A 16237-nucleotide genomic window follows, 5' to 3' on the forward strand; every position below is an offset into this window, starting at 1 on the left:
TCCTGGTCTAACAATCCACTATTTAACTCCGCCTTCCTGTTCCCCTCTTTGCTCCTACCTCTGTACTTGCGGTGTCCCCCACTGTAGGCACTGAGAAGGACAACTGAAAGCCTGGAGAATGGAAGAAAACCTGCTTAGAGAACTTGACTCTGGCTGCATCCTACACTACAGTTGTAAAACCTCCCCCTTCCTGCCTGAGGTGCCCCTTCTGGAGAGTGAGGGTAACGAGGATCCCTCTCCCGAGCATGTTCAGGAAATCAACAAACGTTTGCCCAACTCTTTGAAGTTTATAAGCTCGGCATCTGGGTAAAGTCCAATTAATGCCTCCCTAGGAAGCCCTTTCCTAGGAGAAAAATGCAACTCTGGGCCTGGCTTTTCCTTCCCATTCATTCCAATCTCTGCTATTTGGCTCATGAGAACTTTACTCTGGTTAATCACGCCCCGCCTGGAATATTCTCCCAGGATCTACTACCAAGAGACGTCAAAGTCCATTTCCAGTGTTCCACATTTGGCCTGGGTAACCCTTACTCCAATCTAAAGTGCCTCTTGGCAAAGCTGTGTGGGCCAGGGGACTTCTAATGGAAAGGAGAGGGAGATGTGCTCATTTCTCATGCCAATCCCCAGAGTACCCCACTGTCCTAGAGGCATTCTGCAGCCAGGCCAGCAGAGCACCTAGAGTTTGTAATAGAGAATGAAGAGCGTGGCCATGGTGGCCTGGGAAACAAGGTCAAAGGCATGACCTCATCTTAACTAATTACATCTGCAATGACCCTGTTTCCAAATAAGGTCACCCTCTGAGGTCCTGGGGGTTAGGACTTTGACATATGAAATTGCAGGGGACACAATTCAACCCATAACAACATCTAAGTTGGTAATTCCCAAATCCTGGTCCAGGGCTAAGGCAGATGGCAACTGCAACCTCCATGGCAGATAAATCTCTCCCAGATGAAGTCTTGTGTGCTGTGGTCCAGGCCTCACTAGGTGACCCTGGCTCTTGTAGAGAGAGCTTTCTGCCTCCCTTCCCATCCCTTCCACCGGCCAGACACCTGGTCTGCCCCTGCCTGCTCTCCCCCAGCCCAGAGAGAGGACAGGAGAAGCAGCGTTGCAGGGAGGATGGCTCTTGTTTTTTGACTTCTCTTGGCCCACTCAGAATTTGGACCCGGGGCTTCCCTGGTGGCGCAGTGGTTGAGAATCTGCCTGCCAATGCAGGGGACACGGCTTCGAGCCCTGGTCTGGGAAGATCCCACATGCCGTGGAGGGACTAGGCCCGTGAGCCACAATTGCTGAGCCCGCGCGTCTGGAGCCTGTGCTCCGCAACAAGAGAGGCCGCGATAGTGAGAGGCCCGCGCACTGCGATGAAGGGTGGACCCCACTTGCCACAGCTAGAGAAAGCCCTCGCACAGAAACGAAGACCCAACACAACCATAAGTAAATTAATTAATTAATTAATTTAAAAAAAAAAAAAGAATAAAGAGACTTTATTTAAAAAAAAAAAAAAAAAGAATTTGGACCCAGCTAAGGAGTGGGCCAGCAGAACATCTTTCCTGGGTGCCAACCTCTTATATCACAGGATCTCTTCCAATTACTGAAAATGAAATAATACAAAGACAACTGTATTTACCAGGATGAGTGGGATTGTGCTGTCCTCGGAGAGCATGTTCAAATAACAACAGATGTCTCCCTGATTGTCTTCAGAGGAGAACAGATCTCTAACTAAAGGATTTTGGTAATGCCAAGTAGGGTTTTTGAGGTTGGGGGAGCATTTAATAGCTCAGATCATCAAAGCCAGACTGAGTTCTCCCACCAGGTTCCTCCTCTGACCTTCCTCTACTCAGTAACAAGCACCCTGGGACTTCCCCTGTGGTCCAGTCGGTAAGACTCCGTGCTCCCAATGCAGGGGGCCCGGGTTCGATCCCTGGTTGGGGAACTAGATCCCGCATGCCATATCACAACTAAGAAGTCCGCATGCCGCAACTAAGACCCAGAGCAGCCTAAATAAATAAATAAATATTAAAAAAAAAAAAAAAACGGCCACCCCCCCAAAAAAAGGATGAGTGTAAGTATTACCAGTGTGAATGTAGTTCCAACTTATGTCATAGCCTCAGGTAACTCCAATTACCACCCCACACAGGATATTCCAAGTTCAATGAAATAACACCAGGTATGATGTTTCCATTTGCATGGAAATCATTATGAGAGAATGGATTTTTCACACTGAATCTAATTTTTAAATGTACTTCCTAGAAGCTGGACATTTGGGCTCCACTTCATATCACAGAACATAAATCTTCAAATCAACAAACTTGCAATAAGAAAACAAGTATCTAAAAGGTGACATGATTAACTAAAATTGTACTTAATCGTTCTACATTCAACAATTTTAAATCTGTCTTTCTAAACACACACATGGGTATATAGTTATTGACCACAGGTCTTAGGAAGGATGGTCCTGCTTCCTACCCTTTAGGGTTATGTTGTCCTTTCAAATGTGAAACGATGATGAGAAGAAATGATAGTTTGTTTTTAATGTCCTTACTTGACAAAAATAAAAATTGGCAATCTTAGTGATCTGTCCCCTCCTCTATACACACATACACTCACTTATTTTTTTCTTTACTGAGCTCTGATATCCAGACACCTGTAAACACTGGCCAAAATAAACAAAAACAAAAACCCAGAGATGGTTCAGATGATACTGTCTACTGTCAAAAAGACTTTAGTATGAGGAAGTGAGTAAAATAATAGACCTGATCAAGACATTCCTCCTGAACACACAGCCCTGCAGAACTCCAAAGAACGTCGTTTCTCAACCCCATTTAAAACAGAATCTGTCTGCGATGCGAGGGTCTTTATTTCTGCCCTTTGTTCCTTGCTGCTACCATGAGCTTTATGTACACTATTTATTTCTCTCTGGACTGCTGGCCAGTGAGTAGACTGTCTCAGACTGTCTAGAGAGCAGGAAGCAGATGGAAAATAAATACAGTTGAGGAGCTCTGGGGGCAAAGCTACAGACGGGACAAGAAAGCCAAGAAATAAACAAACAGGAAGGAGACTGATTTTTCTGCCTTTCATCCCTGGCTCTGATAGATAAGACTTAAACAGCAAGACGTCCACTGGGCTCAGTTTCAAATTCTACCCAGCTTTCACTCCGGGGTAGTTTTTCCCCTTTGAAAAAAATCTATCTCTGCATTTTTTTAAAAAGGATGATCAAAATAAGCTCTTAATAAGCGATTACAACTCATTTCAAATGCTATAGTCATTATTACATCAGAGACGTATAATAACGCAAGAAGCAGAAATCAACTTTAGCACAAACATTGCACGTGTATACAGTGCACATGTGTTAAAGGTAGAAGCACTGACTTAAATGGATCTTACATGTATTGAAGCAGGGCCCAGGTCTCGGAATGATTCTGAAGTGAATGGAAACCCTGACTGTACTGCCTTCATCATACTTCATGTGTCTACTGTTCCTCATTCTTCCCTTTCCTCTTGTCAAATCCAGCTCTAACGACAGAATCCAAAACCAGTCATTTACACCTCATAATAAACTGAAGCCAAAGCATAATCTCTGACTGTATGTCATTATTCTTATTGTAAATACATCATACTCAAAGCCCATTCCATTTGATTTTCCTCACTAAGAATTTCTTCCTTAAAACTCCTATTACGGTCTGATACGTCAATACTCCCCACCTTACCCCCAGATAAATGCCTCCTCTTTCTAGGAGTTTGCTAGGTGACTGGTATGAACCACACTGGAGCTGGATTACCCAGCGTCACATCCTGACTTCCCCAAATCCTAGTTGTTTGACCTTACCAATGTTTTTTAGTCTGAGCCTCTGTTTCCTCATCTGCAAAATGAGAACAATACCAAAACTACCTTCTTTGGAGGATTATTGTGAAGTTTGACTGTGGTAAATATAAAGCTCTTGGAACAATGGCCAACACTAGCTGATATTAGTACTTTCATTGTATGGTCAGAAATTGTTAACGTGGACATATATAAGTTCCTTGATACTAAATAAATGAAATTTTAAAAGTAACTGGCTCAAGAGAAAATAATAAATAATTTAAGAAACCTCTCATTTCTTAAGGTCACCATCTTTTTACAGAAGTCTCTCTCCATGATCATTTTATACCATATAAGACTATCTTGGTAACATTTTTTTAAGTATAGTGCTTCAAAGAATCTTCAGGAAGAAATACATGTAGGACAAGAAAGTCTTTTAAATTTTAATTTTTTTTCCAATATAGGCAATTATCATCTGTTGTTACTAATCTAAAACCTCAATTCATTTAGTATATTCTGATTCAATGCATGCCTTACTTTCTATAAAATCTGTTTCAATCTCTATTATCAATTTTAAAATGTTATTGAAGAGCAAGTTTTTTGAGCGGAAGGAATGACATTCAATGAGTTAGCAAAGGGTGAAAATAGTTGCCTTCATCTTAAAATAATGTTTACAACACTTCACAGCTACAACATGGCACAGTGGCCAACAAGAAGGAACCCATGCCTATTAGACAATGTTTTCTGGCTTTGGCAAGTCGTGTGTCTTACTGTCACTCTCGGCAATTCAACAAGATACACTCTGATCTTACCTCAACCCAGTGCATTTAAATGTCAAAGGTATCATAAGAATTGTAAGGGGAGAGGGGAAGGGTGAGAAACTCTTGAACCCCTACAATCGCCCAGTATAAGTGGCATCTTGCTTGGTCTTCACAAATAAGGCTAGCAGAAGGCAAAGATTAATTCTGACTTAAATTAACTGCATTTTTATTTTGCATTAAATGTAAACTTGTTATAGTAAAAATAAATGTTCTTATATTTTAATTTGTGACTGTGAAAGAGCAAAGTCTGAGCAACAGCAATGAGCATTCCCTGCCTGAGGGAACGGGCTTTTATTGAACACTCAGGTCACCCATGGCTTCCCGTCTCGTCCTTCAGGTCAAATCATAAAGCTTCTTGGTACGTCTCTTCTGCAAAGCTCAGATCAGTATATTTAACTACAAAGGAGAGTCTATAGATTAACTGTCAAGGGTTTTGAGACTCTTAACTGCTTGATAAATGCTAATGAGACAGGTCGAGGAAGCTGCTATTATTTGCTCACCAAACATGAGGATTATTCTATCCACTCTGTGTAACCGCCTTAGGTCTCGTTATTTACAGAGGCTAGTTTTTCACTTGTATTGCCACTCTACATTGTCCTCCAAAAAACCATCATGTTTTAATTATAAAGTCTTGAGTTTTCAACCATCGCTGCTGAGTCAATCTTTAGGGTCTGTGTTATGATCAGAGGGAAGGTAATCTGCCTAAAGCCTTGGATTTGGCTGGGAATCACCAGGCATCACAAGCCTGTGAGTTGTAACAAAGACATTTTAATAGTTACTTTAAGGAAAGATCAGCTAGGAAGCTGGGAAGAAAAACAAGGCTAAGGGGGAAAAGTAGGATGATGACTATCTTCTAAGCCTCAGATTAAATCCAGCAGTTGCGCCAAAGACCTTATAAGTACTTTAGAAGAGACTTGAGAAAATATAGACTTTGCAATTTCTTTGATTCCCATCTCTCTGACTCTAAACGTATTTGAAACACACTAGGAAAAATAAGCCTTACAAGCATGACTGTCCTAAGGAAATAAAAAAAAGCCATGCTGCATTTACCCAACTTTTCACTGGGAGAAAGAAAATAAAGACTACTTTAATATGGGGCTACAAAATGTCCAGCTCCGTTCCCACCTTGGTCTTGATTCATTCGGAGTTCCTGAGAGGGTCCTTGAACCTATATCTCCATCACATTCCCCCTCTACCTGAAAAAAAAGGTAATTAAAACAACTCTCTCATACCTCACAAGTAAGTCATAAAGATTAGAGCATTGAACTTCAAAGATGAAAGGCTCAATATAAATTCCAGCATTATTGTCAAGACATCAGTGTGAACTGCCAGAAATGTGCTGCTTAAGCAATTCCTACCTGTCAGCAGATCTAAACTAGGATGACCTTGATCTTCAGAGGGAAGGGCAGCAGTGCCTTGGACTGGGAAACACAATATCTCAGAGCCATTCCTTGTTATAATACCACTTAACTGTCCTTACCGGCTAGCTCACCATAAAGATTAAATGCTACAATTTAATGCATACCTGCTACTCTCCCCACCAGCCCCCGGACAAGAAATAAATATTTATCCTGCTCCTAAAATGTGCAAGGCTGTGTCTAGGGCTTGAAATACAGAAATTAAATAATATACTGTTCTTACCTCTTCAGAGCTCATGTTAAAATAGGAGACCCATGCATTCTCTGTGTCACCTAGGGAGAAGTGAGTCTGCTAAAGCTTAGAGCATCCCAAAGAAAGATCCTTGGCAAACAAAAACTACCCAGTAACTTTGTAGCTGACTTCCATCAGCAATGACTGAATTTGCCACGTACTGTGACAAATTCAAATTCTGCCATTTTTTCCTGTTCTCAAATCGAAAGGATATCAGTGATATTTGAATCTACAACAGCTCCAAATTATCACTGAAGATATTTTTAAAGGGGCTAAGATGAAAGCTCCACCACTCTGCTCTCAGAATCAGCAAGCTCGAAGGAGTCCTTCAACCCAGAAGACAAATGCTCACACCAATGTTTGGCAGTTGACTAGCCTCAAGATGATTTTCAGCATGGCCAGGGGTATAGAGAACAGATTAGTGTGTGTGTGTGTGTGTGTGTGTGTGTGTGTGTACGCACACACCAGGGACAGATAGCGTGCCAAATTGCCCTACCCTGCCTTGGGTCCCTGCCTCCCTCCTATTTGGTGGTGAGTAAATGAATGACAAGTTTGGGTGCTGCCTCAGAAAACTCATCAACCTCAGCCTAAGTCACTTGAAGCAGCTGTCCCAACCCTGTTTTAAAGGTCACCAGGCCCTGACCTCCTTTAGAAACCTAATTCCAACATCTGACCCATTTACAGTTGGGAAAACCTTCCTTGTGTGGAGATAGAGAATAACAGTTCAGCTCATTTTCTAGTAATCTAGTAATTGTTGTCACACCTTTAATTTTCCAACTTCTATCATGAGAGTCTGGCTTTCCTCAAAGGACATTTAATAATTGTTGATTTCATTCTCCAAATTCCCTCCAGTTTTTCCCATGTGTCTTTTTAAAAATACAGAATTAAGCTAGCTAGGAGAATGTGGATATACATTTCCTCATCTATAAAATGAGACAAGATGATTCCTAAGGTTCCTTTTGCTAAGGATCTTAATTCTTGAGAAACTCTGCACAATAGTCTAAAGCAGAGATCAGCAAACTTTTTCTGTAAATCGCCAGAGAGTAAATATTTTAGGCTTTGTGGCCATAGGGTCTCTGTTGTAACAACTCAGTAGGGCCATTGTAGGGGAAAAACAGCCATAGACAGTACATAAGCAAGTGAGTGGAGCTGTGTTTCAATAAAGCTTTTGAAAGCTTTAAGTGGAGCTGTGTTTCAATAAAGCTATTCACAAACTCAGGTGGCGACTGGATTTGGCCTATAGGCCATAGTTTGCCAACCTCTTGTCTAAGTTAAAAAAACAAGCTTCCATTCTGTATGTTCATACCACCCTTCCTGTCCCTGTCTTCAGGCTCAGATTTTCTGAAATGACCCACAACCATTCAGCAATCAGTGGACTTAAGAATTCCTCAACTGCCTGCGTATATAATACACACACGTGCACAGGGAAGGGGTAGAGAGCCAAACTTGGAAAGCAGCATGTCTTTTTGTTTTGTTTTTACATCAGTCCATTCCTGACTTTCAGGATGAGAAGAGGCCTACATTTTTGTTTACTGTGTTTTGTAATGAGACTCAATTTTTTAATTGCCTGGGCCACATTTGTCAACAGCTCTGACAATACAGTTAAGGAAGTTAAGGAAGAAACTTCCTCCTGCTTAAAGGACAGTCTACAGACCAAGAGCCTCAGCATAATATGAGAGCTTGCTAGAGATGCTGAATCTTGGGCCCCACCCCAGATCTACTGAATCAGGATCTGTATGTGAATCAGACCCCAGGTGAACATTCCGTTTGAGAAGCACCGTTGTATGTGATGTATTAGTCAAGGTCCTGGCAAGAAACGGTCATTAACCACAGGTGGAACACAAAGAGAGGTGTGGCCAGAAGGAGGTGAACACACAGGGATGCAGAGGAACCTCTGGGCTAGCAACAGCTGTAGCCGTTACAATTCCTGGGGCTGAGGGGACATGAAGGAGAGAGAGTGATGCTTGAACCCAGTTTGTACTAGAACCGTCGAGGAGAAGCTGCCTGGTAGAGCTGTCTCCAAAGAGGAAACAGCAACTTCTAGAGACGCATCACTAAAGCAGGGACAGAATAAAGACTACCCCAGCCTCTCTTTCCTCCTGCCACCCACCCTCTTGCTGGTACCTCCTATTGGCCAAACCCAAGCAGAAGACAGAGTGCAAGGAAGCCCAGAAGGGGCGGTCCTCAAGGGCCAGGCTCCCAGGACACAGAGCAGAGAATGAGGGACAGCGGGACAGAAGAACCAGCACAGCCAGACAGCACTTCCAGTTGGGGTTCACTTCCCCCCAGGGCTCTAAGCTGGTGTCCCACCAGCAGGTGGCGCCCATCTGCCCTTGTCTCCTTCACATGTAGCTCCATGTCATTGGTTGACGCTGCAATGTTGGCTTTTCCTTTTATTCAGAATTCAAAATTGCTCAACTTCTATTCCTGTCCAAATTTTTAAAAACTATATATCTCCATACCACCTCAAGAAAACCACACCTCAAAACCGCTTCTTTTTTACAGTCATCCTCACATCCCAATAAAGTTAAAACACGCCTGTTTTATGCCATCAAAGCACCCAGTCTGTGGGAAGGACCGCCTGCCTTCGCCAGCAAGGAGTTTGGCTCAGAAAGCCAACTTCCCTCTCTCTTCTACTTGCAGCAAATTCCCAGAGATGGTTTCCAAACAAGACTTCCCTTTCTTTCCTGACAGGTACAGTGGGTCAAGTTATTTCTTAGCAAAACATAAGAACCGACAGTGTTGAAAAGAGTGAAAGAGGAGGCAATAAATAGACACATAATGAAGAGTTTGCCTCTTAGTCACCCTGCCCTTAGGCAAATAACTTACTCGAGCTTCAATATGTAAAATGGAGATACTATATATATATATTGCAGATAACAATAGTACCTACCCTACACATTCAAAAAGAAGAAAACAGCAGTGCAATATAAGGTTAAAATGAGATGATGCAGAAAAAGCACTTAGCTGGCCTATTAGCTGTAATTACTATTACTTCTGTTAACATTGAGCAACATTTCAAATGCTACCAGAAGAGTCTTTGCATCACCCAAACCCAACCTCCACTTCTGGATTATTGGGAAAGGGCCCATCAAATATGTAATCTTTACTCAGGGAACAGTGCGTCTGCCCCTTTTTATATCATGCCAATCTGAGTCAGGTGGGCAACTTAGAAAGAAACCACAGGACCCTCCTCTTCTCCCTTCTGGGTCTGATAACAGGCCTGAGGAGAGAGCTCCCTTCATCCTAGCCTTCCAGCCTCATCCAATGGGCTGGCTCTTCAGAGGCCAGTAGAACCAAAACACCCCAATCCCCACCAGGCCACCCAGCCATCTCAAGGAGAAAGAGCAAGCACTACGTCACTTCCTGTTCTTGTTTGGGTTCCCATCCATTTTCTGCTAGGAGAGGCTTCTATGTGTGGGAGTTGAGGTGGGCTGTTGACAGGGAAGAAAATGCTAGGGTTAGATGTTACCTCCATACCCTGTCTTTTCTGTTTTCAAATAACTCTTACCAACCATTTATTTGCCAACACCTTACACCTCCCTCTACAACTCCTATTAGTATATAATCTTGTAGTCACCTATATTCCTTGCCTAAAGACATGACAGCAAAGTAGGACAGAGAGAGTTTTATCTGATATTTTGTTTTGGAAGCACTGTGTTACACAGAAGGCAGACAAAGCAGTACTTGGGGTACATGCATAGCAAAACAAAGCAAATGAAAAAAAGAAGGGAAGGAAGGAGGGAGGGAAGAGGAAGGAGGGAGGAAAAGATGGAGAGAGGGAGAGGAGAAGAATACTATGAAATAGTTGCAATTTGATATTTCAAAACTGTTCTGAATTAATCATCAGGGCAAAACAAAAAATCTTGTTGGAGTTCCTTATACCTATTTTGTGATTTAATATTATCTTTGTTTTAAATTACATTAGAGGAGGTACTTCCTTTCTCACAATGCCTGCACCCAAAATTATTTTTAAAGAAATACAACCTGGGTTGCCCAGGAAGTCTGGGCAGGTATGATGTAGACCTCTAGGAACGCCGACTGCCCCACCGCATGCAGGCACAGAATGGCAAGATGACTCACTAGAAATCACCCAAAAAGCCAGCCAAGTGCTCAGGGCATCTGGACATCAAATCTATGTTTATTCCACCCAAACAACAAACTTCCATTCCCAGGGTAAACGGGTGGTATTTCTTTTTCAAAAGTTCAACACAACTATCGGCCACAAAAATTACTTGAACCAAGAGGAATCAGACTGCTTGCTTTGTTTCAATCCAAGCCTCCCCTTCAGAGTACCTGCTACCTGGAGGTCACATACTTCCCAGGACAAAAAGTGGTGCTCAGTGTGTATACTGATTTTGCATAAATTGCAAACTCCAGGGACCCAGCACAACTCCAAGGAATTGCCACAGTCACCAAGTTTATTTGGTAACTTTTGCAAATACACATTTGACTCATTAAACATGTTTTCTTTCCTAGATTAGTGTGCAAGAGTCACAGGAAAAAATTACTTAGTAAGCAGGTGTACTTTAGTGCTGTTTAAAGAAGATTTTCTCACCATTACTTGGAAAGAGGAAGGTACACAGAATGGGAACCACACTGATAAGTAATCTCCTTCAACAATTTTTGTGGATCTTTTGACTTTTTTGTGTGTGTACCCTTAACCAAAAAGTCAATGTAACCTGTGGGAAAACCAGCAGACCTTGATTCCATGTTATTTTTTAAAATATTTTTTATTGTGGTAAAACATACATAAATAAATGTTACCATTTTAACCATTTTTAAGTGTATGGTTCAGTGGCATTAAGTTCAGTCACAGGGTTGTACAGCCATCACCACCTTCCATCTCCAGAACTTTTACATCTTCCCAAACTGAAACTCTGAACCCATGAAACAATAACTCCCCATTTCCCCTCTCCCAACCCCTGGTAACCACCATTATACCTTCTGTCTATGAATTTGACTATTCTAAGTGTTTAATATAAATGGAGTCGCACAATATTTATCCTTTTGTGTATGGCTTACTTCACTTAGCATAATGTCTTCAAGGCTGAACACGTTGTAGTATGTACCCGAATTTCATTTCTTTTTAAGGTTGAATAATATACCACTGCACATACAGACCACATTTTGTTTATCTATTCATCTGTGGAAACACATTTGGGTTGTTTGCACATTTTGGCTGTTGGGGGTAATGCTGCCATGGACGTGGGTATACGAACATCTGTTCAAGTCCCTGCTTTCAATTCTTTGGGGTATATGCCCTCCATGTAACTTCAATTAGCTTTACCAAAATGCCTTCCTCCATCAGAGAAGACTGTTCTCTGAACATACAGTGTGTCCTTGAGAGAGCTGTCATCAGCCTGGTGAGAGAGGAAGCAGGAAGGTCCTCGTCACCATCGGCTAACTCAACCCTGGCAGCCAGCAGAGCGACAGATGTGGCAGTCAAAACGCCCCATGTTCTTACTTTAGTACCTTATAATGTTATGAGTTTTTAAATCCCTAGGGACTTCTTTGAAAAAATTTATGGTGTGACCTTCCAAACAGCAGTTCGGTAGCCAGTGAAAAGACGGCCAGGCTGGGTAGAGAAGGACATCTCAGGTAGACTCCTGGGTGTTTGGTGCTCAAAGGGAAAAGGCCAGAGGAGGCTGAATGGAGCTTCTCTGATGAAGTCATCCAGGATGGAGAGTAAAAGACCAGAGAGGAGCAAAGATAGTGGCTCCCGGATGGAGGAGAAACAGGATTCCTGTGGAGTGAGGGACAAGCCCTCTATGGCATCCTGGGGCACAGGAATCCAACTGCAGGCCTAGAGTAACCAAAAGTATGGAATTTACAGTGCAGCCTCTAGAGAAGCATTGTCCAGGTCCGGAGAGAAAATAGGAAGCAAAATCCCTAGTGAGAAGCCAGCAAGAGAAATGACAGCTTTCGCAGGAACTCAGCTGAAGGCTCAAGGAAGGTACAACTGGCGTCTGAACAGAAAAGACTCCTCTACTGGTTCCACAGGTCAGGTAAGGGGCTGAGGGCCATGTCAAGGCCCAGGCCTCAAGAGTAGAAGTTACGTGGAATCTCCAGAAGGTCTGTGGGCCCAGGAGACCCAGCACAGAGGATGGGAGAGGAGTGAGAACACAAAGGATCACACATGGCTTCCCACCAATCATCAGGCCATGTGAGCTGAACAAGACTTGGCAGAGTTCTTTCTCGGATGAGTCACAGCCCACTCAGGTTCAGTCACCTACAAGCCAACTGTTCACACCAGGCTTCAGGAGACCACGGTGTAAGGGAAGAAACAGGGGAGGAAAGTGGCTGGAATCAAGGAGTTGGGGATAAAAGGACACTTCCCACATTCCCTCACATCCCATTCTCACCTTCAGTTGGTATCATCAAAGGGTGACAACCAGATCTTACCAAGCCAGAAATGGCAGACACGCTTCCTTTTGATCCATGCTTTTGATCCGTTTGAAAATTCCCCATTTGGCACTGATTTTACTAGTTCACTGAACCAGTGGTTGAGTTCTCCCTCCACGCCAGGCCCTGTACCCACAGCTGAGACACAGATGTGAAGGAAGCACACATCCAATGAGGAGACAAATAATTACAAGGGCAATTACAAAAGAGAGTGACCAGGGCTATAAGAGAAAGAGAAGTGGGGTGAATTAAGGGCACACAGGAGTCTGTAAACCAGGAGGAGTATACAACCCAGAGGATCAGGACAATTCAGCAAGTTTGTATTAGTTTCCCATTGCTGCTGTAACAAGTTACCATAAACTTACTGGCTTTAAAACAACACAACTTTATCTTAGAGTACCAGAAGTCAAAAAATGGGCCTCAGGGGGCTATAATCGAGGTGTCAGCAGGGCTGCAATCCTTCTGGAGGCTCTATTGGAGAACCCATCCCTTGCCTTTTTCAGTTTCTAGAGGCCGTGTGCTTCCCTGGCTCATGGCCCCCTCTCAACGATGGTATCACTGACCTCTGTTCACACTGTCACATCTCCTTCTCTCTGGCCCTCATGCTCCTGCTTTCCTCCTTGTAATTACATGGAACCCACCTGGATAATCCAGGGTAATCTCTGATCGCAAGATCCTTGAACTTAATCACATCTGCAAAGTCTCTTTGCCATGCAAAGTAACACATTCAGTTTCCAGGGATTAGGACATGGACATCTTGAGGGTGCCAGGGGGGAGTATCATTCTGTCCACTGTGAAGTTAATTCCTAAAAAATGAAAAACGCTTTGCCTAAGTAGATCATATCATTATTCTCCTCCTGAAAAGACTATCCTCCTTTTTTCTTGATCTTTTTTTTTTTTAATGGGAAAAAGAACTCACACAAATTTGCTATTTGAAAATGTGCCGCATGTCATCTGAATGACATATTAAAATATTGTGGATAACATCAGCACACATCAGACCCCTTCTGCAAAGCTGATGTTCCTTTTACCGTTTACAGTTTCTCCAAAATGTTTCTATGGTAAGTCACTCCGATTCTCTGATTCTCCAAATGCTGATTTTTCTCATATTCTGGTCTCATCACTCCTTTTCTCTTAAGGTAGAAACTAGGGAATCCCCTGAGCAGACCTGACTTTTCATGAGCTCATAAAATATACATTAGTCAGTCTCACTTTCTAAATTAGTCATAGGAATAGAATTCACAACTATTTCCTGAAACTATTTACTTGTATCTATAAAATCATGAGTTGAAAGTCTTCACTCTTCTGATGTTTTATTATTGTATTTCTACAGTTGTGGTGTGGGCTGGTGGGAGGGGGGAGTAAAATTGTAATCCACACTGGAACCAGGGATAAACTTTGCTCAGCCTCACACAGATTATTAATGGTATAACCTGGACGAAAACCTCAGCCTCTGGACTCCAGAGCCGGTACTCTTCACACTAACTGGGCTATCTTTTCTATGTCATTCTTCTCCTTGAGATAGAAAATTTTGGGAGGAATACAATTAAGTTTAAATACTCGTCCTGATTTTCCTCTTCATTGAAAACCTCCCACCAATACTAATAATTGGTGTTCCGTGGAAAGTCCTCCCTGTTGGTGGATGTTTGACTGTAAAATATAAACAAGCTTCAACAAGAGGACAGAGAATATGTAATCAATGTACCTTGGCTCTTGTTCAGCACGGCCATGCCTCTGGCACTTGATATCTTTGCAGAAAATGGATATCAGAAAGGAAGATCGCACTTCATTTAAAAGCAGCACAACAGATGTAGGGACGATGGTGTCAGTGAGAATCAGTTACATATATGATGAAAGTCTTTGTGAATCTCAAATAATGGCAATATGGCAATCCTTCGATTTCTCTCTAGAATTCCCCAGAGTGGCTCTTCCAGACCCCCTCCCCCTCCAGTCTCTCCCTCCCAGCCAGATGGCCGCAGCAACTACTATAGAGAGGAAATCAAGGCCAACCGCCACCAGCTCCTGTGACGTTCCTCCTCCCTGCCTCATAATCACTCTTCCTTTCACCCGGCTTCTCCTGCTTCCCCCTTGGTTATCATGCCCTCATCTTTGTTCAACAGGCTGCCCCCCTCAATCCACTGACAACATTAAAACCCAAAGTCCTCAGCATAGTGTGAAACTAAGAAGCCCTCTCCTGCCTCACTGTGCTCTCCACTCCAGCCGTACTACTCACTAAGAGCTCTCCGTTCCTTTGCACCCACTGTTTTCTCTGCCCGCAAGGCCATTCCTCCATTATTTGCCTGGAGAACTCCTAATCATCCTTCAAAGCCCCACTCAGCAGTGACCCCCATAATGCTGTTCCTGACCAACAGCCCTCCTCAGTAAAGGGTCATACTCTTGCTCTGTGCAGCAGGAGCCCCAGGCTTTCCTCCTGGAGAGCTCTTAGCAAGAAACCTTAGCATTATCTGTCCACCCCACTCTCTGTCTCCTTCCAAAAGTTCCCAGACTGAGAACTCTTTAACAGGAGAGTCCTCTCCTTTTATCTTGAAATCCCCAGCACTTACCGCAATCCTTGGTACTTAGTAGACACCCAGCAAATGTTTGAATGATTGACAGTATGTTCAAGTCTTTCCATTAAAAAAAGAAAGGAAACACAACCTATCACTCTGCCCTTTCTGGATGGTTCTCTACGCCTACATCTTTGCTTCCAGGCCTCACCCTCTGCAAGAGGATACCTTCATCAACTGACCCCTGGATCTGCTTTACTGATGCTAGATTATTTCTTAGTCACCTCATCAATATCTATAGTCAATCCTGGCTGCTTCTCATGTCCATTCTCCCTGCCCTTCTGGGCATGTGATGGCTTTTACCTTCCTGCCTTTTATGTCACTGCCTTCTATCTTAAGTCGAGAGTTGACTCCCCAACTCTTCCAGCTTCTCTGTCTCGCAAGCGTTCTCCTTCCCCAATTCCCCCACCACCACCTTCATAAAGATGCTAGCCTCGGCCACACTCCAGAACCTCAGTGTAGACAGCCTGGAAACATACGTGAATTGAAACAAGCCTCTGGAAACAAGACAGCAATTCAAAGAAGTAATGCGTGAACGCACAGCGCTCCGGGCCTTAGCCCACCAGGAGCGCTGTCGGACCCCATCCTGGTCAAGCTCCCTCCAAACCAGCCACCCTGCTCCCATTTCCCTGCCCTTTAATTCACGCTGAGCACCGCTGCTATCATAATATGTCTAACGAAGAGTGTCAATTCCCGGGTTAAAAGCCCTCAGCATGCTGCCCTACTACAGTCATAAAAAGGAGGGGTTCCTCAGAGCAAAATGAGGAAGATAGAGGCAGTGAGGGCAGCAAGCCTTCCATTACGTTTCATTTCTTCAACTTAAAGCGCTGCTCTCCTGAGATGATGTGCCTCCTGCCTTCTATATTAAAATGCCCTTTCTGCAATGAACCCGTGGTCATTTTGCTTCGTTTCTTTATGTCAGTATCCTTATTTGGGAAAATACAGAATTCGTAACTGTAATTGGCCTAAATTTTGTTTTTTGGAAATTACATTAACTAGTC

Source organism: Balaenoptera ricei, chromosome 3 (genome assembly GCF_028023285.1).
Source record: "Balaenoptera ricei isolate mBalRic1 chromosome 3, mBalRic1.hap2, whole genome shotgun sequence".
Classification (NCBI taxonomy): Eukaryota; Metazoa; Chordata; class Mammalia; order Artiodactyla; family Balaenopteridae; genus Balaenoptera; species Balaenoptera ricei.